At 38.2% G+C, this 15829-nt stretch overlaps 1 pseudogene; it reads left to right on the forward strand.

Annotated features, from left to right (window-relative positions):
• Positions 1-8896: 8896 nt before the first annotated feature.
• Positions 8897-15465, forward strand: LOC132270404 (uncharacterized; annotated as a pseudogene).
• The last annotated feature ends 364 nt before the right edge of the window (positions 15466-15829 follow it).

The following is a 15829-nucleotide window of genomic DNA, read 5'->3' on the forward strand; positions in this document are numbered from 1 at the left end:
TTGGTTGTACTGTTTTGTGGCTTGTTAGACATTTTAATCCGTACTTATTTTTTAACAAGTACGGACTTGTAATTGGAATATTTTAGAGGATATTGTTTGTTGACATAGTTCATTGGACATGTATGTTATAGAGAAATGGGTGTCAATTAATACAGTCCTCTTTAAATTGTACAATATTGAGAAAAGATGAAAAATGACATTTTGAGTGAATAGTGCTGTGTAGTTAACAATCAAAGTCTGCTTGCTTCTTTCAGCATATAGAATATGCTAGCCAGCTTATGTCATATGAATATATATATATATACCTTGAGTGCGTGTGTGAAAAGGCACATTTGCTAAGCTGTGTTTGTGTGAAAAGGCAAATTTGCTGAAGCTACGTTAGTCAGTCTTTTATCCTCCATCCGCACCTGTTAAGTCACAAATTAAGAGTGAGAACTGAAGCAACACTTGTTGAGAAAATAATGTGAGTTAATCCTGTCACTTATTTTGTGACATCTCAGCCACTGAATCAATATATCCCAATCACCCTTAAGTTGCTTTAATCATTATACTATGGGTAAATTACGCGAACCTCCTTTGAAATTTGTCATAATTATACGGACTTCTCCTATGTTTCAAAAATTACACCTACCACCCCTAAAAAGCAAATCTTGTAACACTTACCCCCTTGTCAATAACGGCCGTCAAATAAGGTAACAGATACTGTGATTCTACTTAAATACCCTCTGTATGATCTAATCTTAATTACAATCTATATATGAGTGTGTGTGTGTGTGTGTGTGTGTGTGTGTCTATATATATATATATATATATATATATATGAGATGCTTGAAAACCAAAATTACGGTAAAATTACTGACGATATTGAAGCTTCCGTAACCACCTCTCCCACGGAACAATGAGTTGAGCCTCACTTCTCTCCTTGAACTTCTCCGAATGTCGTATTTCCTACCAAACGGCGCCATAATCCACTTGTTCTTATTAACGACGCCCCAAAACCCTTATCGGTATCACCACCTTCCTCGGAGCATGACCAGGGCTGCCTAACATTTTTGAAAAGCCTTTTTTTCCCAAACCCAATTCAGGTCATCAGAATTACCTTTTGTGTGATTTGAATGCACAAAAAACTATAAATGAATATCATAATTCATCATACAGGGAGATTAAATGTATAAATATGATCCGTTTTGGTATTGTATGTGCAAAAACTCGTTTAGCTTTGAAAAGTCAACTACTTACCACACAACACTCAAAAACACAAATTGACAAAGACAAATAATTATTGAATCAGAGCTAAGATTAATTCAGTGAGAAATTGTGTATCTTTATTCGAAGTCTTGGCCTCTATTTAAAAGAAATTTACATGTAATTGAGTCTTTTTATGACTCGCATTACTTGTTCCTTAAAAATCTCAATCACATTATATTATCCTTTAGGATAAGGATTTACATGATTTGGTTTCCTTAGATTATAATCCTTCTTCAAATAAAACTATTACTAAAAATGGGTTTTGTAGTGCATTCGTAATTAGGCTCGAAATCCCCTTGTCTCGGGCCTTCTTATCCAGTTGAGTCCACCATGTTTGGTTGATCCAGCCCAAGCTTCTTGTAGAGGCCCAAACAGACAGTTAAATAGTCTTAATATTTACAGTGGTCCCTCATATGCTGATGTGTCGCCTTTTTATTGGTGGGGGAGTATTTTCCCTCAACGCTTTGCCCTAAATTCCCTCCTATAACGGTCCCTATTTAGAAAGGAAATAAATTTACACGGTTTGTCAGAATTGTAAAAGGCGGCTTGGCTCGTTACTTTGGTGTTACAACGTACCTCTTCTCAAAATTTGGCTTCTGCTACCATCATGCTCTGTAGATTCATCATCTTCCAGGTTAGTTTTCATTTCCTTTGTAGCTTCCATACTTTATACACTTCATTTGCTTATAGCCAAATTGAACTAATGGATTCTGACCACTCCTTCGTCATCTCCCATACTCGCTAAATCGTCTTCCACGAAAATCCCCAATTCTCATGACCCTTCGAGCGATTTTGCCACAAGAGTGAATGATTCTTTGCAACAAGCGGAGGAATCTACCTCCGGATCTGAGGAATTATTCTCTGAGACTGAGAAAGGTGTGATTATGTCACTCCGTCGCCTCAAATTTTCTGTTCCCTCGGTCATGGAAGAGTTTGAGATTCCTGAGGGAGTAGAAATAGAAGAATATCTTGTGGATGCTGACTTTAGTTCTGGTAAGGGTGTTGTCGAGAACGAATTGCTCATCTTTGTTGGTCACCTCAATGCCCTTCGTTTTCCCCTTCATCATTTCTACCATTTAATATTGAATAAGTTAGGGATTGCGCCTCTTCAAATAAACCATAAATTTTTCAAAGTGGGTTTTACCCTACTCATTCACTGAAGGTTAGAAGGGATCGATTTGAACATGGTCGATTTCCTATCCAGCTATATGATTTGTAACCATTAAACTAAGATTGGTCGCTACTATCTCTCTTCATTTCTTTTAAAGAGGCTATGTACTGGCCTCCCTACCTCTGAAAATGGGTGGAAGGAAAGAATAATTGTTGTTTAAGGGAACTGGTTTGTATCTCAATTTGAGAGACTCCCTATCCCTTAAAAGTTTGGGATTTTAGGTATAGCCAGATTTTCCTTTCTTTATCTTGATTGTCTGGGCTGCTCTTTTTTTTTTCTTTTTTTTTTTTTTTTTATTATGTAAAGTCTTACTTTTTTGTTATATTGATGGATTTCTTCTTCTTTTAGTATAATTTCCATCCTCGGTGGTCAAGAAGAAGGTCGATTTTCTCAAAGAAAAGGTTTGGAAAAACCCTCCGCCTGCATAAATCCTTTTTTCTTCCTTCAACCTTAAGGAACTTGCCTACAGCACCTCATCAGCCGCCCTTATGGACTTGTTTATTCCTGCCTTTGATGACTTTTATTTGATTGATAAGGAGAAAGATAGGGCTGAAGAGTTCCAAAAGAAGGTTGCAAGGGGGAAGGCCTTGGTGGTTGTGCGCTCGAGGTTGAAGATGCTCCTTTGAGAAAAAAACCCAGAAAGAACTTTTCCTCAACTGCCAGGAACAAAGGTATTGACCTTGGTAAGTAAAAGGAAAATGAGGCTGAGGCTAAAAAGGAGGTTCAGGCCCATGTATTGGCCAATACAGGAGATCTTTGGAGGCCCCTCTTCTCTCGATCTGATAAATCGGTTCTTCACTTCGGCAATTATGCAATGCAGGACCTTTCTACTGCATTAGCTATTACTCAGGGGATATGGCTTCCAATGATTAGGAGTTGATGGGGAAGATGGGCTTGGGACAACTTCTTCCTTCTTCCTCCGTACGAGCTATGGAGATTCATTCTTTAATTCTTTTTTTTTTTTTTTTTTCTAGTTGATACTCACATACACTTGTCTCTTCTGAGACTTAAACCCCTGAACTCCCTTTGGTAAGTAAGAGGCTGATACCACTAAGCCACTGACCCGTTGTTACTCTTTAATTCTTTATTCAGCTTGTACCTCTATTATACCGTCTTTTATTTCAACTTACTTTCTTTGCATAATTTGTATCATACTATACCTTGTGTGCCACTGTTGAGGCTCAGTCCATTGCTCTCCAAAAGATGGAGAATGACTTAGCTGCTGCTAAAAAGAATGTCACCAATGCTAATACTAGCCTTAAGATTTGTGTTGATGCTAGAGATATTTTTAAGAGACAGCTTGGGGAATCTGAAATGAAGGTAAAGGAGCTCAAGGTTGAAAACCAGTGTTGGAGGGAGTTAGTCTTGACTTGCATCATGACTGGGAAGCAGATGCAAGAGCGTTACTCCTCTATTACACGTTTATCCAATATTAAGGCTTTCAGATCCAACTTTATCCAAGGCTCTGGCGATAATTAGAGGACCCCGAAATCTTTTGATAAAGATATGGGCGTTTCTTATCCATACATGGATGGGCCAAAAGCTCAAGAAGTGGAAGTGTTTTTTGCTAAAATGGTAAAGTGCAATCAACTGAATCTTCAAGCTCCAAGTACGTCAACTGCACCAACCAGTGCCTCAGTCACAATGTTGTCGTTACTTTTTCTCCCCTTCCCTTTGATCCCAAGAGAAAATGAATGTTCTCTTGGTTCCCATTTTTTTGTAATGGATCTTTTGAATAATATATAAATGTATTTTGAATCTTTATGGTGTAATTTTTTTTTTTTTTTTTTTTTTTTTTTTTGTATGTTCTTAGCTTCTTCTTCTTTTTTTTTTTTTTTTTTTTTTTAGCGCTAGAAGATTACAATGCCTTAGCTGTCCCCGGTCCCTTTGAGGTCCAAGGCTATTCCCTGGCATTCTTCCGTACCTTATAGGAAATTTTGCTCTTTCTCTCTTTTTTATTATTCCTTCGGACTATTGTTATCCAAGGTTGTTTCTTTACTCCTCGGCATTATTTTGTGCATTAGAAGAATTCACGTTTTTCGATGTCCTCGGACTTTGGTGGTCCGAGGCTGTTTCTTTATTCCTCGGCACTATTTTGTGATTTAGAGAAATTCAGGTTTTTTATGCCTTCGGACTCTTGAGATTCGAGGCTATTATTTTTTTTTATTTTTTTATTCCTCAGCACTCTTTTGTGCCTTAGAGGAATTCAAGTTTTTTGAGACCTTTAAACTCTTGAGGTCCGAGGTTATTTTTTATTCCTCAGCACTCTTTTGTGCCTTAGAGGAATTCGGATTTTTCGAGACTTCGGACTCTTGAGGTCCGAGCTTATTTTTTATTCTTTAGCACTTTTTTGCGCCTTAGAGGAATTCGGGTTTTTTGAGACCTTCAGACTTTTGAGGTCCGAGACTATTTTTATTCCTCAGCACTCTTTTGTGCCTTAAAGGAATTTGGGATTTTTGAGACCTTCGGACTCTTAAGGTCCAAGGCTATTTTTTATTCCTCAGCACTCCTATGTGCCTTAGAGGAATTCAATTTTTTTGAGAACTTTGGACTTTTGAGGTCCAAGGTTATATTTTATTCCTTGGCACTTTTTTGTGCCTTAGAGGAATTCAGGTTTTTTTAGACCTTCGGACTCTTGAAGTCCGAGCCTATTTTTATTCCTCGGCACTTTTTTGTGCCTTAAAGGAATTAGGGTTTTTTGAAACCTTTGGACTCTTGAGGTCCGAGACTATTTTGTATTCCTCGGCACTCTTTTTTGCCTTAAAGGAATTCAGGTTTTTTGAGGCCTTTGAACTCTTGTGGTCCGAAGCTATTTAGTAAAAATAAAAACGGGGGTGCCAAGAGAGAGAGCCAATATGACTAGATAGCTTCCCAACCATTTGATTGGCAATCTTCTTACCATAGTGACTCCTTCCTTGGCGCTTATCGGTAATGTGATAGGGTTATATTAACCACTTCTTTATTTCGTTTATTTTCGATGTGGGACAAGGTATATGATGGGGTTAATTCTACTACTATAATGTTTTGGGCCTAACTTGGTGGGCTGCCTTCGGTGCTAGCTGGTCCCTTTAAAATTTATTAGTACTGTCTCCCTTTTTTTAAAGGGGTTTTACATACTATTGTTGCTTGATATGGGATAAACAGTGTAATGGGCCTAACACTTCTTAAGCCCAAAAGGGAAGGGATTTCTGTAATGAATGTCCTTTGGCTGCTGGGCTGGGGTCTAGCTTTCGCTGACTACCCTTTGTGCCAATAGGCCCTCTTTGCAGTATGCTAGTGCCATGAAGTAATCCTTAAAAATAAAAGAGCTTTTCGGTGCTATTTTATGTCGACGTGGGACAAATTAAAATGAGGTATTTTTTAAGAAGTGACATTTTCTGTTTATAATTTGTAACACCCAATTTAGGGGTGCTGGTTTTCCCCTCAATTATAAAGAAAAATGTAACTTCCTTGTAAACAATGACTCGATAATCTTACTTCCTTTTGTCGCTACTTCTTGAGAAAGTTAGAGAAAAAAAAAAAAAAGAAAAAAAAAGAAGAAAAAACTATCCCACATTGGAAAAAGAATTATGTATGGGTTATCTTATATGCGTGAGGGAAGTATTCTTCCTATTGTAATGGGGACCGTCGGATACATGGGATCTTAGATCATCCTATGGATTTGACGCTCTCCTTTTTTGTTAAGTTTATAAAACACGCAAACTTTTGTCACATGATATTTCCATGTATCTGGATTGGGAAGGTAATAAACTGTAGTACATCATATTTTATTTATGGGGCCATATATGGCCTAACTTTCTTGAAAGAAAACAAAGCTATAAATGACTTGTGGCCTTTATAATAACGAAAGTACCTTTTGAGATTGGTACCATACCAAGGTCGCTCAAGTACTCCTCCGTTGATCTTGGCTAGCTGTAGGCTCCTTTTTTTTTCATCACCTCAGCAATCCTTCAGGATTTGACTCGACTGAGCTACAACTTCTTTCACGCACATTGCTCTTGCTTTGACATCTAACATAGTTCTTGACATGGGGCTACAGATCTGTTTATTGTAGTTGTTGTTGGTACGACTGAGTTTTATTGCTGCTGCGCTTTTTTTCCCCTCTTGGAGGTCAAGGTTGCATTTCATATGCTGATTATTGCCCCCTGTCATCGATATGTAGATTGGCGAGGCTTTCTTCTTCAACCCTATTGGGTCTTCAGCCTCGGAGTTGCTAGTAGTTGCCGAAGGGCTCCCCCCGATTGGTCCGCGCGGAGTTATTCTGCATGCCCAAAGTGGATTTGGGATAGTCTCATATTTCTTGGTTTCATGCTTCTTGAGCCTCTTTGTCAAGCACTCAAAGGTTATCCAGCTCGTCCAGTCTTCTGTAAGTGACCAACTTCTCTTCGGCTGACACATCCTTTTCTTGCCCTTGTGCTTGATAGAGTTTTAATCTGGTTTGTATCATAGGATGTGGTCTCAACTACCCCTCGATTAACTTTTGCTTTTTTCTTTTTCCGATGGCATTTCTTTGTTCTTGTATTCCTAATAAGAGGAATGTCGCGGTAAAATATCATTCATGCCACTCAAAACACCCCCCCTCCCCCCACTTAATGGTCTGATTCTGTCCCTGATCGAACATAAGATGATAATAAATAAAATTTCACAAATAAAAAGAATACTAAAGTTTTGCGTCAAATTTTGAAATCATACATATGCATATATATTATCTAAAATATAGTGCAACTTTAATCTACTTTTGTTTACACCCTTATTTTCGCCCAATGGAAAAAATACACACGTGGAAGGAATTTTGGATCAAGCCAGTTTGGGATCAATGAAAAGAGTTTGGGTCAAGGCTAAAATTAAGGAATTTCAGGAGGAGTATATTATTCCAAAGGATTTGTTACACGTTAAAAAATCAAATTTGAAAAGGAGTCCATAATGAAAGGGACTTTGAAGTTCAGACACGTGGAAGAAGTTTGCATCTAGGCCAAATTCAGAGTATTTCAATTAGAAGTGATTAATAGTTTTTGCTTAAAACGATTTCTCCAATTGGAAGAAGACACGTGGGGCATAAGTATAAGAGATTTTACAGATACCAACAATTGATTCAAAGAAGCCCATGGATTTTGGCAGTTGAATTAAATTGCAGGAAAAGCCACGTAAGGGATATTGACTTGGTCAAAGGAACGTGTCAACTATTGGATTTTCAGATGTAGAATTTGTGTGCCTAAAAACATAGAAGTTGGTTTCTTCAAAAAGCCACGATACAACAGAAGAGCTTTTAACGTAGGCCACTACCACCACCATCAGGAGTAATGGCTATTGTTCATACAAAGGAAATCATGCGATTTGTTTTTGACATATAACGGCATCAAAGGGCATGATTGCATGATTGATTGCATGTTCGGAACGTGGGAGCTCTAGAAAAAATAGCTAAGTGCATAGTATTTCATTTGTTGCAAAGGCACGATTGCATGATTGATGGCACAATTAGAACGTGGAAGTTCCAGAAAATCAAAGCACGACTGCATGTTTGGGACTCTAGAAGAATCAGGGAAAGCACGATTGCATGGCTTGGACACTTAGAAGCATTTGGAAGCATCAATGGAACTGCTCACAACTGCTATATTAATTGATTATATTTTCATTCTATAAATAGAGCATGATATTGTAACTTAGAAAGTCTGTTCAATGCCAAACACAACTACGCATTTCAATACAATCTTCATTTTCATTGCAATGCACTTTCAATATGATTAGTCTTAGTCCTGCACTTTACTTTTCATTAGATAATTTTACAGTCAATTCCTTTACTTTCATAAGTATCTTAGTTTTTCCTAACCAGTTAATTATCCCGAAGTCTTTTATCAAAGGCAAGAAGAACACAGAGGTGTTTATTCCAGACCTATTCACAATCGTCCGGTCTCACAGTCTTTCTTTTGGAATATTATTTGGATCTCTCTTCGGAACTACTGCAGTTCCTGACATATCCATCCGGTTAATTCCATCGGAACCGACAGCTTTTTCAAGGCCAAACAACTGTTAAAATTTTCTAAAAGAAATTTTGTTTAAATGTTGTTAAAAAAATGAAATTGGAGTATCAATTTCAATCCAATCAAATCCCAGGATGTTATATACAATGTCCAAACACTTCAAATAAAAATAAAAGATAATACTCCAAGGAATGTCCAAAGTAAAATTACCCTCCATGAATTTGTCTCGTACCTTTGCAGAAAAGATATCCATTTATAAATGAATGTTGACGATATAGTTGATTCATAGAATTGTGTGGATAAAGATCACGTCACCTGTTGCTGGCCACGTCACCTGAAATAACACATGGCAATGACCTATTAGGTTACAACTTGGTGCCAAAAACAGCTGGCACCATATCAACATAATCATAAAATATCCCATTTTGTTGTGTTGGAACCGTGTCTTACATTATCATCTCTCTATATATATTCATTTTCACTTCATCATGTATGTTACTCATACTTGTCTCCCAAAAGCAAATTCAAATCCACTACTACTAAATTTTTCAACCAACACTTCTACTACTACTACTTCCTACTACTAGTGGATGGAAATCCCTTCTAATTATTCAGACCCATTTCCACGTGGGTCAGATTCCTGGTCACCGGAATCATCATCTCTGGTGTCTGATGGCTGCAGCACGGGCCGTGCCAATTATTCCGACGAGGAGGTTATGTTGGCTTCGAGTCATCCGAAGAAGCGAGCCGGGCGGAAGAAGTTCCGGGAGACTCGGCACCCAGTGTACCGGGGTGTGAGGCGGAGGAACGGCGGGAAATGGGTGTGCGAGGTCCGGGAGCCGAACAAGAAGTCGAGAATATGGCTGGGGACGTTCCCCACGGTGGAGATGGCTGCACGGGCCCATGACGTGGCGGCGCTAGCGCTGAGGGGCCGCCGGTTGGCTTGTCTCAATTTTGCTGACTCGGTTTGGCGGCTGCCAGTACCGGCACGGCCAATGTTAAGGATATCCAGAAGGCTGCAGCGGAAGCGGCGGAAGCTTTCCGGGTGTCGGAAGATGATCAATCCAACGAGGTTTCCGGTGATGACATGAGGCCGGAAAGAACGATGACATTGCCGGAGAAAGTATTGTTCATGGATGAGGAGGCGGTTTTCGGCATGCCGGGATTGCTTGCAAATATGGCTGAGGGGTTGATGCTACCTCCACCTTACTCTGGTGGATATGGGCACAATGAGAGTGATGACATGGAAGCTGATGCTGAAGTGTTCTTATTGAGCTATTCAATTTAATTTGCTGATGCTGAAGTGTTCTTATGGAGCTATTCAATTTAATTAATTTGATTCAATTTATTTTGATTTCATTGGTTGTAGTGTGTTTTGGCTTGTTAGAAATTTTAATTCGTACTTAATTTTTACAAGTACGGATTTGTAATTGGAATATTTTAGATGAGATTGTTAGTTTACATAGTGCATTGCACATGAATAATCTATAGAGAAATGGGTGTAATATTGGGAAAAGACTAAAAATGACATTTTGAGTGAACATTGCTGTGTACTTAACAATCAAAGTCTGCTTGCTTCTTTCAGTTTATAGAAGAATGGTTGCTATAGATGTTGCCAAATACTAGCCAATTTATGTCATATGAATATATATATATATATATATATATATATACCTTGTGTGCGCGTGTGAAAAGGCACATTTGCTATGCGTTTGTGAGGAAAGGCACATTTGCTGAAGCTTAAGTTTGTCAGTATTTTATCCTCATCCTCCCGTGACATAAAGGAGGAGCACCAAATAACAAAATTTAAGTCACCGAGGGTGCTCGTGAGAACTGAAGCAACACCCATTGAGATATTTGTGTGACTTAGTCCTGTCACTTATTTTGGAACATCTCAGCCACTAAATATCCCCATCACCCTTGATTTGCTTTAATACAACTCGAAGTACATTTATCCAATGCAGTCTTTCGATTTGGATCAGTACTTGATGCACAAACAGAGTATGACAGTAAAGTGCTTGGTGTGCAAACAAAGATCAACAGTCATAAGCAATAAGTAGATAATGTAAAACTGAGATGGAGTTTGAGAGATGCAAACTCAAGAACATCCAAGATCAAGATCACTTATTGAGAGTTCCCAGACCACTTAAGATTTTTTAACTCTCGGCTCTTTGCCACTTTTACGAGAAGTAGACATCTTCTCGGTTGATACTTGAGATTTCTAAGCTCTCAGTTCTTTGCTAATTGTACAAGGGAAAGACGTCTTGTGGAATCATATGGATCATGGATGTCACTTGGAGGAAATTTTGCTCTTTCTCCCTTTTGTTTTTTTTATGCCTTCGGACTATTGTGGTCTGAGGTTGTATCTTTATTCCTTGGCATTATTTTGTGCTTTAGAAGAATTTACGTTTTTTTATGCCCTCGGACTTTGGTGGTCGGAGGCTGTTTCTTTATTCTTCGGCACTATTTTGTGTTTTAGAGAAACTCAGGTTTTTTGATGCCTTCGAACTCTTGAGGTCGGAGGCTATTATTTTTTTATTTTTTTTATTCCTTAACACTCTTTTGTGCCTTAGACTTCGAACTCTTGAGGTCCGAGACTATTTTTATTCCTCAACACTCTTTTGTGCCTTAGAGGAATTCGGGTTTTTTCAGACTTCGGACTCTAGAGGTCCAAGCCTATTTTTTATTCCTCAACAGTTTTTTGTGCCTTAAAGAATTCAGATATTTTGAGACCTTCGGACCTTAAGGTCTGAGGCTATTTTTTATTCCTCCGCACTCTTTTATTCCTCAAAGGAATTCGAGTTTTTTGAGACCTTTGGACTCTTGAGGTCCAAGGCTATTTTTTATTCCTTAACACTTTTTTGTGCCTTAGAGGAATTCGCAAAACTATTTAGTAAAAATATAAAAAGGGGGGTGCTAAGAGAGAGAGCCAGTATGACTAGATAGCTTCCTAACCATTTGATTGGCAATCTTCTTACTATAATGACTCCTTCCTTGGCGCTTATCTGTAACATGATAGGGTTATATTAACCATTTCTTTATTTCATTTATTTTCAATATGGGATAAGGTACATGATGGGGTTAATTCTACTACGCCAATGTTTTTGGCCTGACTTGATGGGCTGCCTTCGGTGCTAGCTGGTCTCCTTTAAAATTTATTAGTACTGTCTCCCTCTTTTCTAAGGGGTTTTTCATACTATTGTTGCCTGATATGGGATAAACAGTATAATGGGCCTAACACTTCTTAAGCCCAAAAAAGAGGGGATTATTGCAAAAAATGTCATTTGGCTGCTGGGCTTGGGTCTAGCTTTCGCTGACTACCCTTTGTGCGGGCCCTCTTTACAGTATGCTAGTGCCATGAAGTAATCCTTAAAAATAAAAGAAGTTTTCGGTGCTATTTTATGTCGACGTGGAACAAAAAGAAGGTATTTTTTAGGAAGTGACATTTTCTGTTTATAATTTATTACACCTAATTTCGGGGTGCTGGTATTCCCCTCAATTATATAGAAAAATGTAACTTTCTTTTAAACTATGACTCGATAATCTTACTTCCTTTTGTCACTACTTGTTGAGAAAGTTAAAAAATAAAACTATCCCACATTGGAAAAAGAATTATGTGTGGGTCATCTTATATGTGCGAAAGAAGTATTCTTCCAATTGCAATGGAGATCGTCGGATACATGGAATCTTAGATAATCAAATGAATCCGACACTCTCATTTTTGTTAAGTTTATAAGACACACTAACTTTTGTCACATAATATTTCCATGTATTTGGATTAGGAAGGTAATAAACTGTAGTACAATATATTTTATTTATGGGGGCCATATGTGGCCTAACTTTCTAGAAAGAAAACAAAGGAAGAAATGAATTGTGGCCTCTATATTAACGGAAGTACCTTTTGAGATTGGTAGCATACTAAGGTCGCTCAAGTACTCCTCCGTTGATCTTGGCTAGCTGTAGGCTCCTTCTTTTTTTCAACACCTCAGCAATCCTTCAAGATTTGACTCAACTAAGCTGCAACTTCTTTCACGCACATTGCTCTTGCTTTGACATCCAGCATAGTTCTTAACATGGGGTTGTGGATCTGTTTATTGTAGTTGATGCTGGTACGATTGATTTTATTGTTGTTGCGCTTCTTTTCCCCTTTTGGAGGTTAAGGTCGCGTTTCATGATCATATGCTGATTGTTGCCCCCTGTCATCGATATGTAGATTGGTGAAGCTTTCTTCTTCAACCCTATTAGGTCTTCAGCCTCGAAGTAGGTCTTTAGCCTCGAAGTCGCTAGTAGTTGCCGAGGGGCTCCCCCTGGTTAGTCTGCGTGGAGTTGTTCTGCATGCCCAAAGTGGATTTGGGATAGTCTCATATTTCTTGGTTTCATGCTTCTTGAGCCTCTTTGTCAAGCAATCAAAGGTTGCCCAGCTCGTCCATTCTTCTGTGGGTGACCTACTCCGACCAACTTCTCTTCGACTGACACATCATTTTCTTGCCTCCTTGTGCTTGATAGAGTTTTAGTCTGGTTTGTATCATGGGAGGTGGTCTCAACTATCCCCCGATAAGCTTTTGCTTTTTCCTTTTTTCGATGCCATTGATAAGAGGAATATCGCAGTAAAATATCTTTCTTTCCCCTCAAAACACCCCACCCCCTCATTTAATGGTCCGAGTCCATCCTTGATCAAACATAAGATGATAATAAATAAAATTTCACAAATAAAAAGAATACTAAAGTTATGCATTAAATTTTGAAATCATACGTTTGCATATATATTATCGAAAATATAATGCAACTTTAAGCTACTTTAACTTATTATAATGTTAAAATTTTCTGAAAGAAATTTTGTTTAAATGTTGTAAAAAAAAAAATGAAATTGGAGTATCAATTTCAATCCAATAAAATCCCAGTATGTCATGTACCATGTCCAAACAATTCAAACAAAAATAAAAAATAATACTTAACAATTTCATTAGTGAATTTATACTTAGTTCTCATCACTAATTAATGTGAATCAGTAAGAAATAAACAATATCTTTTTCCTATTAACAAATTAGAGATAGTGTATATTGTCATCATATTTAATTTGATATATATATATATATATATATATATATATATATATATATATATATATAATTTAATAATAAAAAAATCTCATTATATCTAATTTAATAATAATAAAATCATATTATTTTTTATTAATCTACATCAACCCCCCCCCCCACACACACACACACACACATATATATATATATCATTATATCTAATTTAATAATTAAAAAAAATCATATTACTTTTTATTAGTCTACATCAACCAAGGGCGGTGTACAATTTCACCCGTGGGACTCTTAAGTAATGTCCAAAATAAAATTACCCTAGCTTAACTTAGTACGATCAGCCATGAATTTGTCTCCTCGGACCTTTACAGAAAAAGAAATCCATTTATAAATGGATTTGATTTTGGCGGTTATAATTGATTCATAGAATTGTGTGGATAAAGATCACGTCACCTGTTGACTGGCCACGTCACCTGAAATAACACATGGCAATGACCTATTAGGTTACAACTTAGGTGCCAAAAACAGCTGGCACCGCATCAAAATCATCATAATAATATCCCATCTTGTTGTGTTGGAACCGTGTCTTACATTATCATCTCTATATATATTCATTTTTTTTTTTTCTTTCTTTTTTTTCCTAATTAGGAAATCACACAGGTGTCTTCTTTGGCACTCGAATTCCTAATCTCCCTTTAAAAAATAGAGATTTGATATCGTTGCCCCACTTGTCTATTTGCCTATTGATATATATATTCATTTTCACTTCATCAAACCCACTACCACTTAATTTTTCAACCAACACTTCTACTACTACTAATTCCTACTACTAGTTCATGGAAATCCTTTCTAATTATTCACCGGAATCATCATCTGTGGTGTCTGATGGCTGCAGCACCGGCCGTGCCAATTGTTCGGACGAGGAGGTTATGTTGGCTTCGAGTCATCCGAAGAAGCGAGCCGGGGTGTGAGGCGGAGGAACGGCGGGAAATGGGTGTGCGAGGTCCGGGAGCCGAACAAGAAGTCGAGAATATGGCTCGGGACGTTCCCCACGGTGGAGATGGCTGCACGGGCCCATGACGTGGCGGCGCTAGCGCTGAGGAGCCGCCGGTTGGCTTGTCTCAATTTTGCTGACTAGGTTTGGCGGCTGCCTGTGCCGGCATCGGCCAATGTTAAGGATATCCAGAAGGCTGCAGCGGAAGCGGCGGAAGCTTTCCGGGTGTCGGAAGATGATCAATCCAACGAGGTTTCCGGTGATGACATGAGGCCGGAAAGAACGATGACATTGCCGGAGAAAGTATTGTTCATGGATGAGGAGGCGGTTTTCGACATGCCGGGATTGCTTGCAAATATGGCTGAGGGGTTGATGCTACCTCCACCTCACTCTGGTGGATATGGGCACAATGAGAATGATGACATGGAAGCTGATGCTGAAGTGTTCTTATGGAGCTATTCAATTTAATTTGCTGATGCTGAAGTGTTCTTATGGAGCTATTCAATTTAATTTGATTTCATTGGTTGTAGTGTGTTGTGGATTGTTAGAAATTTTAATTCGTACTTAATTTTTACAAGTACGGGTTTGTAATTGGAATATTTTAGAGGAGATTGTTAGTTTACATAGTGCATTGCACATGTATAATCTATAGAGAAATGGGTGTATGTGGAGGGAAAAAAACTCCCTCCAATAGAAAACGCATACGTCATCACTACCCATATCTACAAGCCAAGGACGTATAAGGCCCATCATGCACAAGCCCAAGTTGAGGGTATTTACAGCCCAAGACCATTCCATCAAGGCCGACTCAAGAAGCCATCAGCCCAGCTTGTCGTCAGCCCAGATATGAGTATTTAACATCCGGCCTGTTACCCAAGCCCAGCCGGATCAAAATATATTCAGCTCAAGAATGCAAAAATCCTACCATTTGAAGAATTTACCGTAGAAGGAAAATTCGGATAGGAAGTTCTGTACAAGGCAAGTTCTATGTATGGAAAATTCAACAATGGAAAGAACTCTATTAGAAAAGTATGGTTATATAGAAAGAATTGGAAGGCAAGCAACGCGAGTCCTACCGTAATTTTGCAATCTTTTGTATATAAATAGAGGCTAAGACCTCCAATAAAGAATCAAGCAATTCCACACTTCTCTACACATTGTTCTTATTTATTTTTATTGTTTTTGAGTGAGTTGTTTTATTTTTCTCAGTCATTATTGGTTGAGCGAAATTTTGCACCTACACTTTGGCGCCGTCTGTGGGAACCGTATAGAAATATACTCCCACTTGTTCTTCAAAAAAAATAAATCCTTTAATCGTGTCTGGAATGTCAAACGGAGAGTCAGTAATGAATCAACAGATAGAATTGATGCAAAAGATGCGAGAAGA

The sequence above is a fragment of the Cornus florida genome, unplaced genomic scaffold (genome assembly GCF_030987335.1).
Source record: "Cornus florida cultivar Cherokee Brave unplaced genomic scaffold, ASM3098733v1 CherokeeBrave_3.0.0_Hap2_Chr08, whole genome shotgun sequence".
NCBI lineage: Eukaryota > Viridiplantae > Streptophyta > Magnoliopsida > Cornales > Cornaceae > Cornus > Cornus florida.